Source organism: Ambystoma mexicanum, chromosome 7q (assembly GCF_040938575.1).
Source record: "Ambystoma mexicanum isolate Mex_15411 chromosome 7q, UKY_AmexF1_1, whole genome shotgun sequence".
Taxonomy (NCBI): Eukaryota; Metazoa; Chordata; class Amphibia; order Caudata; family Ambystomatidae; genus Ambystoma; species Ambystoma mexicanum.
The window spans coordinates 708929937-708945280 of record NC_090941.1 but is presented as its reverse complement, the minus strand read 5'-3'; the positions used below and the strand labels follow the sequence as shown (position 1 = coordinate 708945280).

The 15344-nt window shown below is 45.8% G+C and overlaps 1 protein-coding gene across 1 annotated transcript in view; it reads right to left on the bottom strand.

Moving 5' to 3' along the window:
• XPO4 (exportin 4) overlaps nucleotides 1–15344 on the bottom strand; it is a 1090854-nt gene that overhangs the window by 883738 nt on the left and 191772 nt on the right. The gene's annotated exons all lie outside the window — the stretch shown is intronic.

Here is a 15344-nt window from a genome sequence, read left to right as displayed (position 1 = left end):
TGACAGCTCTGATCTGTAGTCCCGTTCGGGGCAAAGACAGCAAAAAATCCAACAGAGGTGAAATGGGACCAAATAAATAGTCTAGATCCTTCAGGCAGCATCAAGCTGAAAATGTACAACACCTGCCAGCATAAATAGGCTTCATGGCGGTTCTCCGATCTTAGAGGAGCACATCCAGGACATTGTCCGACAAATTCCAACTCCATGTATCTCCACCTCTCAGAAAGCAGGCATGAAAGTTCAGACTTCTGAAATTTGAATCGAGAACCCGTCCCACCAACTAAAGCACCACAGGGAGGGCAGATGGGCATGTCGAGCAACTCCAGGTAGCACGTTCTTTGAGCCCAATCTGCGGTGATCAATATTAATGTGGACAGAGCAGGCACAGTCTCCTGAGAACCAGCAGAAGGACCAGGATTGGCAGGGATGCATAGTGGAGGTTGAACATCCAATCAACTGTCAATGCATCCATCAGAGCTCCCTGCTGAGGAAATTCCATGGAGCAGCCGAGTACCACCTCAGTGGGAAGAAATGTCTTCCGTAACTTCCTGGCAAATCTCCCACTCGATGGAGGCTGATGTCTGTCTGTTCAAGGCATCCGCTACGTCATTCTCCTTTCTGGCAAAGTAAGACCCATTCAGAGCAGAGTCATTCTTCAGAACCCAGAACCACTGCTGCTGAATTGCTTCTCTGCACAGTGCCAATGGCCCTACACCACCTTGTTTGTTGAAGTGGTGCCTATCCACGGTGTTGTCCATCAGGATTAACAAAGATATGCCATGCACAGAAGGGTAGGAAAACAACCAGGGCCAGCCAGATCGCCTTCAACCCCAGCAAGTGGATGTGCTCCTGATACTCTGAGGGAGACCCCAGTCCACTGACTGCCAGATTCAGCATGCGAGCAGCCAACATTTCGGGGACGCATTGGTAATTATTTTGGAGGGTATCCGGTCATTGCATTTAAAACAAAGCATCGACAAACCAAACCATTTTAAAAAAAAACATCGAAAAAAACATCTAATGCCTTTTTTTAATGGTAAAGTGTTTAGTTTAGTAAAAATATGTTTGAAACCATTAAAATGGTGGGTTGGCGGGAACCCCCACTCTCCCATAATTTTTTTTTTATTTATTTTTTTTTTTTTAAAGGTTCTTTGGTGTCAATGGTATGGTTTGTCGATGCTTTGACTGTCAAATCAATCACTAGGAACCTTATCTGAGGCCAGGGTTGCTGAAACATGCATACCCTTCAACAGGCTGTCGCAGAGGGAAGACATGTAAGGTCTCGAGTAACTCCACTGTAGACCTGCAGAAGATCAGACATGTGCCTTTGAAATTGAGACCAGTCTATACAGAGGAGACACTGAAGCAATCTCATGTGCAATTGGGACTGTGGGACCACCAGAATGTAGGTGGCCATGAAACACAGCAGGTGCAGGAAGGTAGAGGCCAGAACTTGACCCTGGTTTTGCAGTATTTGCACCATCCGAGAGATGTTCACCTCTCGATCCTTAGGCCGAAATGCTCTGCTCAGTCGAGTTTCCAAGATTGGCCCGATAAATCAGAGACTGGGACAGCAAAAACCTGAGACTTTGAAGTTCAGGGATAAGCCAAAGCAGTGCAACAGATTGCATGTGTGGACAGATGTTCCGACACCTGGTCTGGGGGACGAGCTTGGATGAGCCAGTCGTCCAGGGAGGTAAAGACATGAATCTGTTTCCTCCAGAGGAGAGCCGCCACCACTGCCAGTAACATGGTGAAAACCCTGGGTGACGAAGAAAGAACATCAGGAGCTGGAAGTGGTAATGACATTGGCCCACAAATAACCTCGGTTACCTTCTGTACTGCATATGGAAGTAGGCATCTTGAAGGTCCAAGGACAGCAACCAGTCCGGCAGATCAAAGGCTAGGAAGGCTAGAGTAATTATATTGAATTTGTCTTGCAGGAACAAATTCAGCAGTCAAAGATCTGGGGTGGACCGCAAACCAGAATACTCCTTTGGAATCAGAAAATATGTCGATTAGCACCCTTTTCCCTCCCTCTGGTTCGAAAGGGTGAGGCCGAACTGATACTGTGCTCAAAGAGATCATGTCCATCAAATAGCATATCCAGGAGTTTCAGTTGGACATCCTGTGCAAACCTGCATGTTCTCATTCAGGAATGCCTCCCGGCAACCATGCCAGTGGCCATCGCATGCCCCAGGCAATCAGGCATGACCATTCCCGATTTAAGGTTTTGGAGGGAAGCTTCCCTGCCATCATGGACAATGCTTTCAAATCCCTCTCGCCTTCCCTTCTGGAAGGTGTTTGGCAGCCCCACTCAACACAGGTCAAAGGACATGAACATTTTGTTACAGCACAGGAGACATTAATCACGCTAAGGGAAAAGCTGCCCAAGGCGAAGACCCCTCACAAGGGCATCCAGGCGCCGTCACAAACAGAAGTAGGAGGTACCAGGACAGCTTAAATCACAATAATTACTTAAACAGTCTGGTTTTAAGCTGTTCCTAAATGCCAGATTTTCCTCCTTACGAAGCGTTTCAGGCAGTTCGTTCAAGGCCCGTGCTGCCAAGACTTGGAACGTGCGACCATTTTCCAGAGCTCTTTTTATGCGGTCGACTTCCAGGCAGCAGTCCTTGGCAGATGGCAAGATCATTTTAGGGTGATAAATGTTTACCCTTTCCTTAAGATACTGAGGTGCATCTCCAAAAACACATGTGACAGAGTATCAACAGCTTGAACAAGATCCTTGCGGACACAAGCAACCAGTGCAGCTCATCTGGTGCACAATGCGTACTGCCTAATTTTGCACTTTTTGTAATGTCTGGACATCTTTATAAGCCCCCACCCCCATAGAAGGGCGTTACAATCGTCCTGGCGTGGGAGTATCACTGCCCTAACTAATTTAGCCCGATTGTCTTTGGAAACCAGAGGGGCTACTTGTCGCACAATGGGGTGATGGTGTTTTTTTTTTTTACTGTCGCCTCAACATAAGCACCGCTATTTAGGCTGGCCTCCATGTAAATGCCCTAGGTTTTTACGTAAGATGTGATAGCTATCCGACTACCATCAATCATGAAACTATCGAAGGCCTGGTCCAATCTGTCTCCAGCGTGCTGTGTCCCGTATATTATGAGCTCTGTCTTAGCTGCATTCAAACATAGCCAGTTGTTCGACATCCAACCCTTTATGATCCGATAGACATGATGCAAATATTTGAATGGTCCACTTCATGGTTCCCGCTAATCTCTAATGACAGCTGGAAGTCATCTGCATAGTCGGTGAAAAAAGCGAGATAGAGATATATATATTACAAAATAGAGGGGATAAACATGCCCCCTGAGGGAGTCCACATATGATGATTTATTTCGGATGAATTTTCACCCCAGTAGACCCTTGATCTACGGCCCTCTAAGACCGCCTCCTGTAAAAGGCCTCCCACAATGGCCAAACTATTTAGCAGAATCTTGTGATCAAGTAAATCGAAAGCTGCCGATAAATCTAATAGAACCAGCAGCCCTAATTTACTCTTCTCCATCATGGATAGCATGCGAGTTTGCAAATTCAGTAAGGGGCTCTCAGTGCCATGAAAACATCGAAAACCGGTTTGCTTTTTATGCAGAATGCCGGCTGCTGAGATGTAATATTGTAGTTGTAGAGTAGCAGTTTTATCAATCAGTTTCAAAACAAACAATGTATTAGTAATAGGTCAAAGGTTAGAAGCATCATTCGGGTCCTTAACAGTCTGGGGGATAACATGTTCGAAATGATGCATTCACAAACCTACACAGGAAAGGCGCAAAGATGTCCTTGTGTTCCAGGATTATCTTAGATGGCAGGAGGTCTCTTGGGAAGCTTGTAGGGTGCATGTCTCCAGTGGACATGGGGGAGAACCCGAACCCCAGTTTAAAGAGTTATTTTGTCTGATTTACTGCTTTATTTATCTGATCATTGTAAAAGTTATATTTAACTTCAATAATCTTGGACTTTTACTCTTTTTCCTCGAGTTTCCAGGCTGCCTCATTGCTCGAGGTTTTCTCTTTCAGCCAAGATGTTCCATCAGCCTCTTACTGGCTTTTAATTTCGCAGAGCAGGAGACAACCATTTCTGATGGTTAGGGGCATCTCTGATGCGTCTTGCTTTCAAAGGGGCATAACTGTCTAACATAATTGTTATGTCCTTATAGCTGGTCACAAAACAGTCAGGACCATCTGAATCCACTGTCTTGTTCTTCAAGGCATTCATACAATCTGATAAAACAACAGCTGTGATGGCCTTGAAGTTTCTATTTTGAACCTTAAACAGAGGTTCATGTCGTCTTTTTACAGGCGACGGGAGCTGCAGTTGGCATGAGATGGAGGAGTGATTGGATCATACACAAGGTGTTATAAAATCTGTGAGATGCATGTTACCACTCCCCACCCAATCAAGGGTGTGCCCCTTTGTAGGCGTTGGGCCTGAATTGTGAAAAATGATCTTATTGGTATTAAGACATTTCTCAAGCTCTAAAGCTTTTTCGTCTTTCAGTGTCCCTTCCAAAGGTTCAGGTCTCCTAACAGTACCACTGCTGAATTTACCGATTGCATTGGGGTTATAACATTTATAAGATCCTCATTTAACCTTGACGAATCTCCAGGAGGTCTATAAAGCAATACAAGATTGATACTATGATTAAAATTTAGGAGAAGTTTACTATGCATCATGTCACAACCTTCACACTCAATTTTGACTTCATATGCACCAAGCTCTTCATTGCATATAAAGGCGACTCCCTCTCCTTCCTCTGCGTTTCCCGAAGAAAACTTACCCAGGGGGGGTCACTTGCTCAATAGTAGGGCCATGGGCATCCGAGAGCCATATTTCTGTAACGCACAAGATATCCATCGTGTGCTCCAGGATGAAGTCATGCACATCTATAGTATGCTTAGCGAGGGATCTCGTGTTAAGCGGTCCAACGTCAGATTGGCTACTAGGTGCAGTTTAGTAGATAATATATTTGTATCACTGACATTCTGCCTTATGGTGGGACTAGGTTGACATAGGACACCTAGGCTGTTTTGTAGAGTGGGTGAAATGATGCGGCAAACCAAACTTGTTGCCCAGATTCAGTATAAATACCACATGGAGCAATGCTGGATAAGGTACTATCTCCTCTCGGGCCTCTCTCTCCCCTAAGGTAAGTGAACCAGTAGTCCCACCAGGCTGGAACTCCTCCCTACAACTCTCGGCGACATCCTCGGACACAATTATCCCTCTCAACAATTATGGGGATTAGAGTGGGCGTGATACACACTGCGGCAGTTGCAGCAGCTGGTGGTATGGTATTAAAGCGAGCAGCTTGCTCAGCCATCATTGCTGCAACTTGTATTCCGTCAGTGCCAGAAATACAGGCATAGAACTTACTACAGGCAATAGCGATTGCATCCAGCACTTCAGTGATCCCCATGGTGCGAGGGACAAGGAGAAAGAGTAACTGTCCATAGCTGTATGTCCGTATGTCCTGGACCAGACCGACAGGCTGCTTCGCACCGGCCTGTTTGAATTGTAGTACGTGCTCTGAAACTACCAGTGACTCTGGGAGATGTAGTTCAGAGCCACGTGACTGGTGCGTGCAGAGTGCAAGGGCTCACTGATTCAAATTGCACAGTGGGGAGTGATCAAACACACTTGACTAAGTAGATAACAAAAATACACAAGATTCGACTTCAAGAGGCTAAAAGCAATAGAAATAATTCTAATTATAACTAACAAGTAACCGTTCTAGTGGCAACAAAATAAACATTTCTAGAAGTATATCAAGTTCAGTGGAAGTGTCCTTGGATTGGCGACTTCTCTTCTTTCAAAACCAAGACAGGAGGTGCCCAGAGGAAGTGCTCAGAGTGAGGAGGACCTCTTACAGTGCCTTTTCCTTCCCTTTGATCTGTCCTCCAACAGATGCTCTACATCCTAGGACCGTGACCACTTGGATGCACCCTTTTCCTCGTGGAACAATGGAAATCATTTTTCTTCCCACTCTCGCAGGGGGAACGGATTGACATCCCGCAGTCATGGGCGACATGGTTCTCACCAAAGGCAGTATAAATGGATCCTATGGTCAGGGTGCACAATTTGCACTCCCCACTAGCTAGTGAAATTTGACTCGACGAGTAAGACATTGTATGCTGTGTGTATGTATAGAAATGAGGTGGCGAGTGAATTTTGCTGACTGGCACATTGTAGCTTACAACTTGAGTTTTTGCCCTTTACTATGGTGGTCGGATACCAACATTTGTTGGCCACAATTGGCACCGTGCTTGAAGCCCGAGCCCTTTGCTGGGTTGGGTATGTTGCTGAAACCAACGATGAGTGCTCCTAAAGGAGGCAGAGTGTGCAGAAAAAAGGAACCGATGTCACAGGGCGCTGTAAATCCATGTATACTGGCCACGACACCATGACTGGAGCAGGGAGCATAGAGGTATCAAGCGGAGCAGATGCAGAGCAACGCTACTGCCTATTGGTGACAAACGTTTCTGAAGAGCAGCCGCGCCAGGAATACCAGATCAGGAATCCGTGGGAGGAAAGAATCCATTAGAAATTTCCTGATCAACTACCTGTATTCAACAATCCACTGTAGTGCCAGTGACACAATTCGAGCCCTCTAGTTTGGGTCTAGATCCCTGTAATGGCCCGTTTCCTAATGACCAATTAGCAATGGAGACTCACTTTGGTCCCAAGGGTAGGTCCAGAATTGATTATATATATATTTGAAAGGTCTTTTTCACAAGGCCAATGACGGACAGGATAAATCTTCAACATTTTAAAACCTTGTCCAGACCATTGCTCCTTTTGTTTCCTGTCCCAGAACGGTTATCAAGAATCGTGCAAAGAAAAGAGAAGGGTGGTACAATAGTGCATGTAGGAAGGCTAAACGGGACATATTGCGTCTCTTGGGTTCACACCAGCCTGTGGCTAGGCAGCAACTGAAATCTTTGGAAGGAGCCTATTAGGGCCTGATGAAGAAAAAGATTGACTTTCTGGCAAACAATTGGTCTGCATTACTTGAGGCTGCCCAAAATGGGGACTCGAAGGGCTTTTGGGCCCTTATTTCAGATAGAGATTTAGCAGGGGACTTGTCATTACAGGCTTGAATTCACCCCCCGCTCTCACTCCCCCAAACCCCCCCCGCAGTGTGGACGGAACACTGCAGATCTTTACAAAAATATGGAAGGTATTGTCCCAGACAAGGGACCGTACTGTAGGTTCACTAGAAGCGTTCCAGGGGTGGAAGCTATGCAATTGCTGTTTTCCCAAAAATATGTTGAGGATGTGCTGAAGATGCAAAAACCAGGGAAAGCAGCAGGCCCATATGGAATACCTGGGGGGTTTAGGGATGAAACACTCCTATGGGCACTGATCCTAACATTGGTCTTTAATAATATTCTAGTACAGGAAAGGGTTCCTGATTTTTGCAAGACAGCAGATATCCTCCCCATCTATAAAAAAGCAGGAAGGGAAAGCCCTTTGAACTATTGTCCAATCTCCCTTTTGGTTATAACGGGAAGATGATTGCAAAGGCACTTTTAAAAAATCTGCTGGAATGGGTATAAAGGGAGCCACTTCCAAGTTACCTTCAAGCAGGCTTTAGACCAGGTTTGAGCACGTTCAGTCAGGGGTTTCGCTTATCTGTTAGTTCAAAAACACTTGTCCATATCTAAAACCAATTTATATGTAGTATTTGTTGACCTAAGAACTGCATTTGACAGTGTTCCGAGGAAGTCCCTTTGGATAAGAACATTCCAAGAGGCATTGTTAACCTCAATTCGTTTGTCATATTCTGGGAAATTAGTCCCTGTTCATTGGAGTTTGGCTGGTGACACTACCATTTCCGGTAGAGAGAGGGGTCTGCCAAGGTTGTCCATTGGCACCCTGTCCTGTTTTCCATATATATCAATACTATTATTGAAGTATTAAGTCGTAACAATTTCGATTCCTTTCAGCTGGGGAAGGACCCATTTCCAGCTTTATTTTTTGCAGATGACGCTGTTCTTCTCTCTACTACACTATCAAGTCTAAAATTATCTCTGTCTTGCCTTCACAAGAAGTGTGTCGAGTTGGGTTTAGAACTAAATTTAGGAAAAAACAAAAGGCCATGGTTGTTTGCCCTAAAAACATGCTAAAAAGAAATCTGTTACAGTGCGAGGTACAAAATTAGAGAAGAGTCATGATACAACTATTTGGGAATACTTTTTGCTGCCAACAGTGCTTGGGCTCCATGTGGATGGGATTGTCGGGGACCTGGCCAACAATGTGGCTCACTAAAGAAGTTTACTCGGGGGTAGTGGCGCAACTAGACCAGTCCTTGAGTTAAAGCACAAGCCAAAGGTGTTGCACTTTATGGTGCAGAGATTTGGGGTATATCAAAGGGAAAAAATAAATATAATTGAAAATAAGTTTGTAAAAAGTATTTTGTCATTGCCACAAAGAGCCCGCAAGATTTTTGTCCGCATGGAGTGTAACCTGTGCCCCTTGGCAGAGGAGCTCGCTACAAGACCAGTTTTCTATTGGTTTAAAATCTGGGGGAACCCAACATTGAGTACATTCCACGAGTCCCTCTCCCAGGTGATGGCGATAGATGGGGGAAAGGTGCCTCCCATGGTTTACCCACGTTAAGGATTCTCTGGTGGCACTAGAACTTACTTCTGGTGGTTGAACCCTTCTTAAAATTACCACTCCCGCGAAATTAAAGTTGAAAAGGCCTGGTTAAGCTGGACGTTAAACTACATGAAGAGGATGCATTGTCTATGTCTTCGGAATATCTCGCTTTCAAACAGAGCACTGGGTATGAATCCTACTTGGATATTATTACTCCAAATTATGCTCGGGCCTTGTATATTGAATTTAAATTTGGTTACCTGAGGGTAAGGGAATTCACAAGTAAACGGAAAGGATGCACAGGATTAACTGCCCATTATGTGATGCTAGTACAGAAGATATTAGAGGTTTATTTTAAAATTGGTAAATTGATCTTATTGTCCAATATGCCTGTATAATGATAGGGGAAATGTTATGCTAGCTAGGTAATTTAAATTAAAAAATAAAAGGGGATTATGAACCATTGATTTTATATTTTGTTTGCTTTTTAGTCTAATGTCCAATCTTGTAGCATTGAGAAGAGGAATTTAAATTGTTGAATTTTGAATTGATCATAAAAGAATGAATTGTAATTGTTGCATTTTCCCGATGACTGTAAAGTCGGACAAACGACTATTCATCATCAAACTAACACCCAAGTCTTCCAGAGATTCTACTAATCACAAGACTACATTTTGATTCTGCTGAAGTGCACATGGATGTATACAAATGGGGGAGGGGAAACACAGGTTTTTGATACACATATGGTGAAGTTGTCACAATATAAATGTGCACTGGAAAAGGACCAGCTCCAAAACAAACTAAACAACTTCGCTTTCTAATATACCATTGTCTCATGCTTTTTGGGGTGTTCGATCGATAAAAGGGACTTCGCCGCTGCACTCTCCCTGGCATTTTTTGGCAGCGCAATTGTTGGCAGCCAAACTGATTGTGGTTGCAGCATGGGATCACAAAATTCCTAGTCCACTCATGTGATTCATCTACAGGGTCAATGAAAATAGGAGGAAAAAAAAAAAAGTAACGGTTCAAAGTCTGTTAAAGCGATACCCTTTTCTTAATGATTTTTAAACACATGAAAGATTTATATTATATATATTTTTTAAACATAAATGACTAGGACAAAGTCTTGGAAGCTTCCAAACATGCGGAGCAAAACCCTTTTATGGGAATAGTTCCGCCAGGCTAAATCAGTGAAGAGAAACTGCGTCCTTTCAAAAACTTACACTGCGTTTCCTTCAGTGATCGGGATAGGACGAAAACGTTCAATTACATCACTATGAACTCTACAATGTAGTTTTTATTTGGTTAAAGTTTTGTATTTTTTCTCACAAATGTAGATGCTATGTGGGGTATGGGTATTAATTAGGAATGTGGGAAGTGTGGCAGGGATGCAGGGAGGGCTCCCCCCCATTTATCCATTTATTTGTGATAAGAATTGCAAAAATAAGAAAAAGAAAAATTGACATTTTCAGAAGTAAAGAAATGATATGCATTAGTCACCGTAATAGCATTTCTGATGATTGCATTTGCTTAGATTCACATGCTGTGCATATGGTCCGACATCCAGTGGTAACCGCAGAGTATTGCATCTTGTATTTCGAGGATCGAAAGGGGACGTGGGCATAGGCGTGTCTGTAACACTATCCCTACCGTGACGTGTAGTGTACCCAAAATCCCTCACGCGCTGAGGTCCCTCCGATTGCATTTTTTCTGCCATGAGAGAGCCCAAGGCTTATCGTGAGTAAATAAAAAAAAAAAGAGAAAGTAAGATGTCTATGTTCTTTCCACCCGAGCGGGGAGGAAGGATGGGCGCATGTTAATCTAAGCAGATACAATCAGAAAGGCTATTTCGGTGAGTAATGAATGTCTTCGGATGCTTGTTAATCTGTTTAGAATCACATGCTGTGCATAGACTGGCGAGCAGTACCCGGAGTTAGAGGTGGGATGCGAGAAGGAACAGTAGTGAAAAGATGTCTTAGTACCGCTTGTCCCACCTGAGAATCAGACCTTGAATGAGTGTCTAGGCAATAGTGATTTGGTAAAGGTGTGTACAGAACTCATGGTTGCCGCTTTGCAAATGGACTCTAGGGGAACATTTGCAATGAATGCAATGGAAGCCCCAGTGCCTAAAGTAGAATGTGCTCTAGGCCTGAAGGGCAGTTCTCTCTTAGCAAGAGTGTAACGAAGTGTGATGCATTTGACTATCCACCTTGAGATAGCTGACTTAGAGACAGGATCACCTTCTCTGCCAGCTGCCACTGAAACGAAAAACTGGTTTGTTTTCCTCAGTGGCTTTGTTCTTTCCAGGTAAAACATGACTGCCCTGCGCAGATCTAATGTGTGTAGGCTTCTTTCAACCATGTTAGTGGGATTCTGGAAGAAAGTGGGCAGTTATATTGACTGGCTCACATGGAACTTGGAAATAAATTTAGGCGCAAATCGAGGGTGAGTGCGCAGGACCACCTTATCTCTGAACAGTAACGAAAGGGCCTAGTACTGAGAGGGCCTGTAGTTCACTAACCTTTCTTATAGAAGTGATAGCCACTAAGAAGGCTGTCTTATAGGTAAGGTCTTTTAGACTTGCCTTGTGCATAGGCTCAAAGGGGGACCCCATGAGTCTAGTCAGAACCACATTTAAGTCCCATCCGGGAGCTGGTTTTGAAATGGGGGGGGATGAATCCTCTTAACCCCTTCCATGAAAACCTTGAAAACTGATATTTTCCACCACAACACTTTTTGTTGTGACGTAGTGTAGGCTGAGAGCGCAGCCAAGTGAACCTTTAATGAATTAAAAACTAGGCCTGAATCCAGTAAGTGGATCAGGTACAATACAATGTGAGTAGGAGATGAGCCAATGGGATCGACATCAGATAACGAAGCGATTCAATGGAATAGCAGTATCGGGTGTTGGGTTTTCTCGCTTCCCTGAGTATGTCCATGCATCTCTGAGGGAGTTGAAGGTGTCCAAATTCTATGACCTCAGGAGCCAGGCTGCTAAATTCAGGGTTTGCGGGCATGGGTGAAGTGTTTCTCCCCTGTCCTGAGATAACATGTTGTACGGGCAGGGCAGTTTCATAGGAGGTGAGAGGGACATCTCCATCAGACGAGAACCAGGGTTGGCGTACCCACATAGGTGCCACCAATATCATGGTGACTGGTTCCTGGTGCATCTTGTGCACGATCTTTTTTCAGTAAGAAAGTCGGGGGGTGGGGGCGTAAGCAAATTTCCCTGACCATGTTATCCAGAGCCCGTTCCCCTTGGAGCGATTCTGTGGGTACCTGGAGGCGTAATCTAGGCACTGAGCATTCTCCCGAGTTGCAAACAAGTCGATCCCTGGGCAGCCCCATTCTGGTAAAACGTTGGAGATGATGTATTTGTGTAGTCGCCATTTGTACTCTAAGGGCAGTGGGAAATCTCTGCTGAGCACGTCTGCCAGAAGATGAATTCCCCTGGAATGTGTTGGGACAACAGGAGCATCCTGTGTTTGAGAGCCCATTTTGGGAAAGCTTGGATAGCCCTGGAGAGTGTGCCCCCTTGTTTGTTCAGGTAGTACATGGCGGTGGTGCTGTCTGTCAAGAGCAGGCCTGTCTTCCCCTGTAACTGTGTCTGAAAACCTTTCAGTGCGTTGAAAACCACGAATAGCTCCAACAGATTTATGTGGTTGGACGCTACTTGTGGGGACCACATGCCGTGCGCCTTCTGCTGAAGCAGGTGAGCCCCCACTTCGAGAGATACGTCAGTCATGAGAGTGGCTTCTGCTGCAGGGGTGGTGAAAGTTTTGCCCTTCAAGCGGTTTTCCCTCGACCACCACCGCAGAGAGAGAACGAGGGCTGGCAAGACAACGACCAGATCTTCCCATTGTCTGCTGGCCTGACACCACTGGCTGTTAAGCCGCTCTTGCATGGGACGCATGAGCAGACGCGTGTGAGGAACTAAGTAAATGCAGGATGCCATCACTCCTAACAGTCGCATGTGTACTGTCACTTCCCGACTGGCTTCATACGGAGGGATCTGAAACAGCATGTTTAGAACCCTCTCGTTGGAGGGGAAGATGAGGCCCGAATTAGAGCCCCTTAGAAACGGTTTGACTTGACAGGGGTCTAGGCTGGATTTCTTCTCGTTGATGGAGAATCCCAGGCTGAATAAGAGGTCTATTGTCTGAGTGTTCAGTAGGCATGTTTAGTAGGACTCCCCTGTGATGAGCCAGTCGTTTTCGAGGTAAGGGTGAACCCGGGACGGATAGTCTGTGCAGGTGAGCTGCCGCTACTGCCAGTACCTTTGTAAACACCCTTGGTGCAGAGGCAATGCCGAAGGGGAGTACTTTGAACGGATAGTGCTTGTCCTCTATCATGAACCTTAGTATTTTCTGTGCGCTGGCAACATTGAAATATCAAAGTATGTATCTTTCATGTCCAGTGTTGCCATATAAACCCCCGTTTCAACAGCGGGATTACTTCCTTTAAAGTGACCATACGAAACCTTTGACGTTTGACGAACTTGTTCGCTGGGCGCAAATCTAGCACAGGGCGCATGGTGAGATCCTTTTTGGGTACAAGGGAGTACACTGAATAAATACCCTTGTTTACCTGTAGAATAGGGACGACTTCTATGGTGTCCATTCCTAGAAGTTGATTTAGGTTTGTTATATGTGCACATATGATATTGTCCCTACAATAGATCAAACCCCCAGAAACAAAAAAGGAGGGACTATCCCATATAAGTGTTACTATCCTAGAATGGTCTGCATCTCTTGCAGTAGGATTTGCAGGTGGTCCGGCAGCAGGCGTCTTGATCTTGGCAGGGGCTGAATTGGGGGTGGTCGGGCAATTTCTATACAGTACCCGTGGTAGACAGTCTTGAGTACCCACTGGTCTATTGTTATCCCCTCCCATGCAGTAAGGAAAGAAGTTATACGCCCCCGACCAGGGCTGCATGGGGGGCGGGGGGACCTGGATCTGCAGGTCATTTCTGACCAAAGGTCGGAGCGCCTCTGGGGTTGGAACCTCGTCATCTACCCTTCCCACGCCGCTGTCCTCTGGGTTGATGAGTGGTGGAGGTATTAGACACCTGTCCTGAATTCCAAATTGTTTCCTGCATTATACGGGTTCTGGTTAAAATGAGAATGCCCATGAAAGGACCAGCGGGAGCCGCTTCCTCTCTGAAGGGAGGGTTTCTGGGTAATTTGTTGAAGGGACTTGGGTGTTTCATTTTCTTTCTGAGCTGTTTCAAGAGCATCGTCCACTGCCTTGCCAAACAGGTTGGTCTCCTCAACAGGTTTGTTAATCAGTGCTGGGGTCTCTAGCTTGAAACCGGAGTTCCTCATCCATGCAGGTCTCGAGCAAGGTACCTTGTGCCAGGGTTCTCCCCACTCTCTCAGCAGCGTGCAGAGTGTTTGAGCCCATTCTGGTTCACCTGCTTGCCTTTGGAAACAATGGCTAGCAACTTGGTCCTTGTAGGTTCTGCCACTTCCTGAAGGCCTTCTTGCAGAAGGTTCCAATGGATGTCTGCATAGCTGGCCAATACCATGGTGTTATTGGCTATAAGGGAGGTAAACGCAGCAGCCGTTGTTACCCTTTTCCCCAGTGCATAAAGTCCCTTGGATTCTTTATCGGGTGGTGCCTCTCTTGTACACACCAGTCAGTTTTCTAGTAGTGGTAACCACTAACAAATCTGGAGTGGCATAACCCTTGATGTAGGCAGGGTCGGAGAAGGCCGAAACAGATTCTCCACCCTAGGGTTCACCGTCCCAGTCTAGGCTGCCGTCAACAAAGAAGGTGCCAATATCCTCTTGATTGAGTTCAACAAAGGATGGCCTGGCTAGCCGGAGGTTTTTCTTTGAGTATATCCTCCACAAAATCAGAATCTGGTAAGGCCTCGAGTGGCGATCTAAAAATGGTCATCCGCCTTCTTCAAGATGGCGTTGTATGCCATCTGGTCGTCCACTGGGGAGGCTTGCCGAGCCGGAGTGGAGGGGGGAGGGGAATCTATGCACAGGACATCGGGGTACTGGATGGGAGTAAGGGACGTCCAGGGTTGAGCATCAACATGACGGCTGTCCACCCAATTGTCCATAAGACCTGTCTGATCATCCACATTGTAGTTTTCCAGAAAGGTGCCATCTTCAGTGTCCATAACGTCCTCAACTGTGAGGACACAAGTAAACTCCTCAAGTAGATCTTCCAATGTCCTTTGAAACTTGGATAGAGGAGTAGAAGGAAAGTCTTTGAGGTCCCTTGGGAGCAAGGGCCACAGAATAAAATAAATGTTTCTAATATGGCCATACATCCCTCCAATTTCTCCCTAGTCCATAAGGATGAACCAAAGGGGTCCAGGGGAGGAAAGGGTTCATCATCTTCCCTGTGGCGTCGATATTTTTCCCCTAATGTGCCTGACAAAGGCACAGGACTCTCAATGTAGTCCTGCCGGGGTTTGGGCCGCTGTGGCGTGTCCCTCGACACGTCTCTTGGCCGTGCTTTGTGCTTCGCCGCCTCCTTCAACCGCTCCTTCAGTCTACCTGCTGAAGTAATCCTTGCAATGCTCTCGGCAATGGCCAGAGAATCTGTGTGGTCTACCGGCTGAACAGGAGGCTGAGCATGTGGATTTCGATGCCACCGGGACAACCGGAGGCTGGGCCGTGAATTTCGACACCACCGGATGAACCGGAGGGTTGAGTGGTTGATTTCCCTGACACCCAGGCATTAAGCGGTGTCTGCGC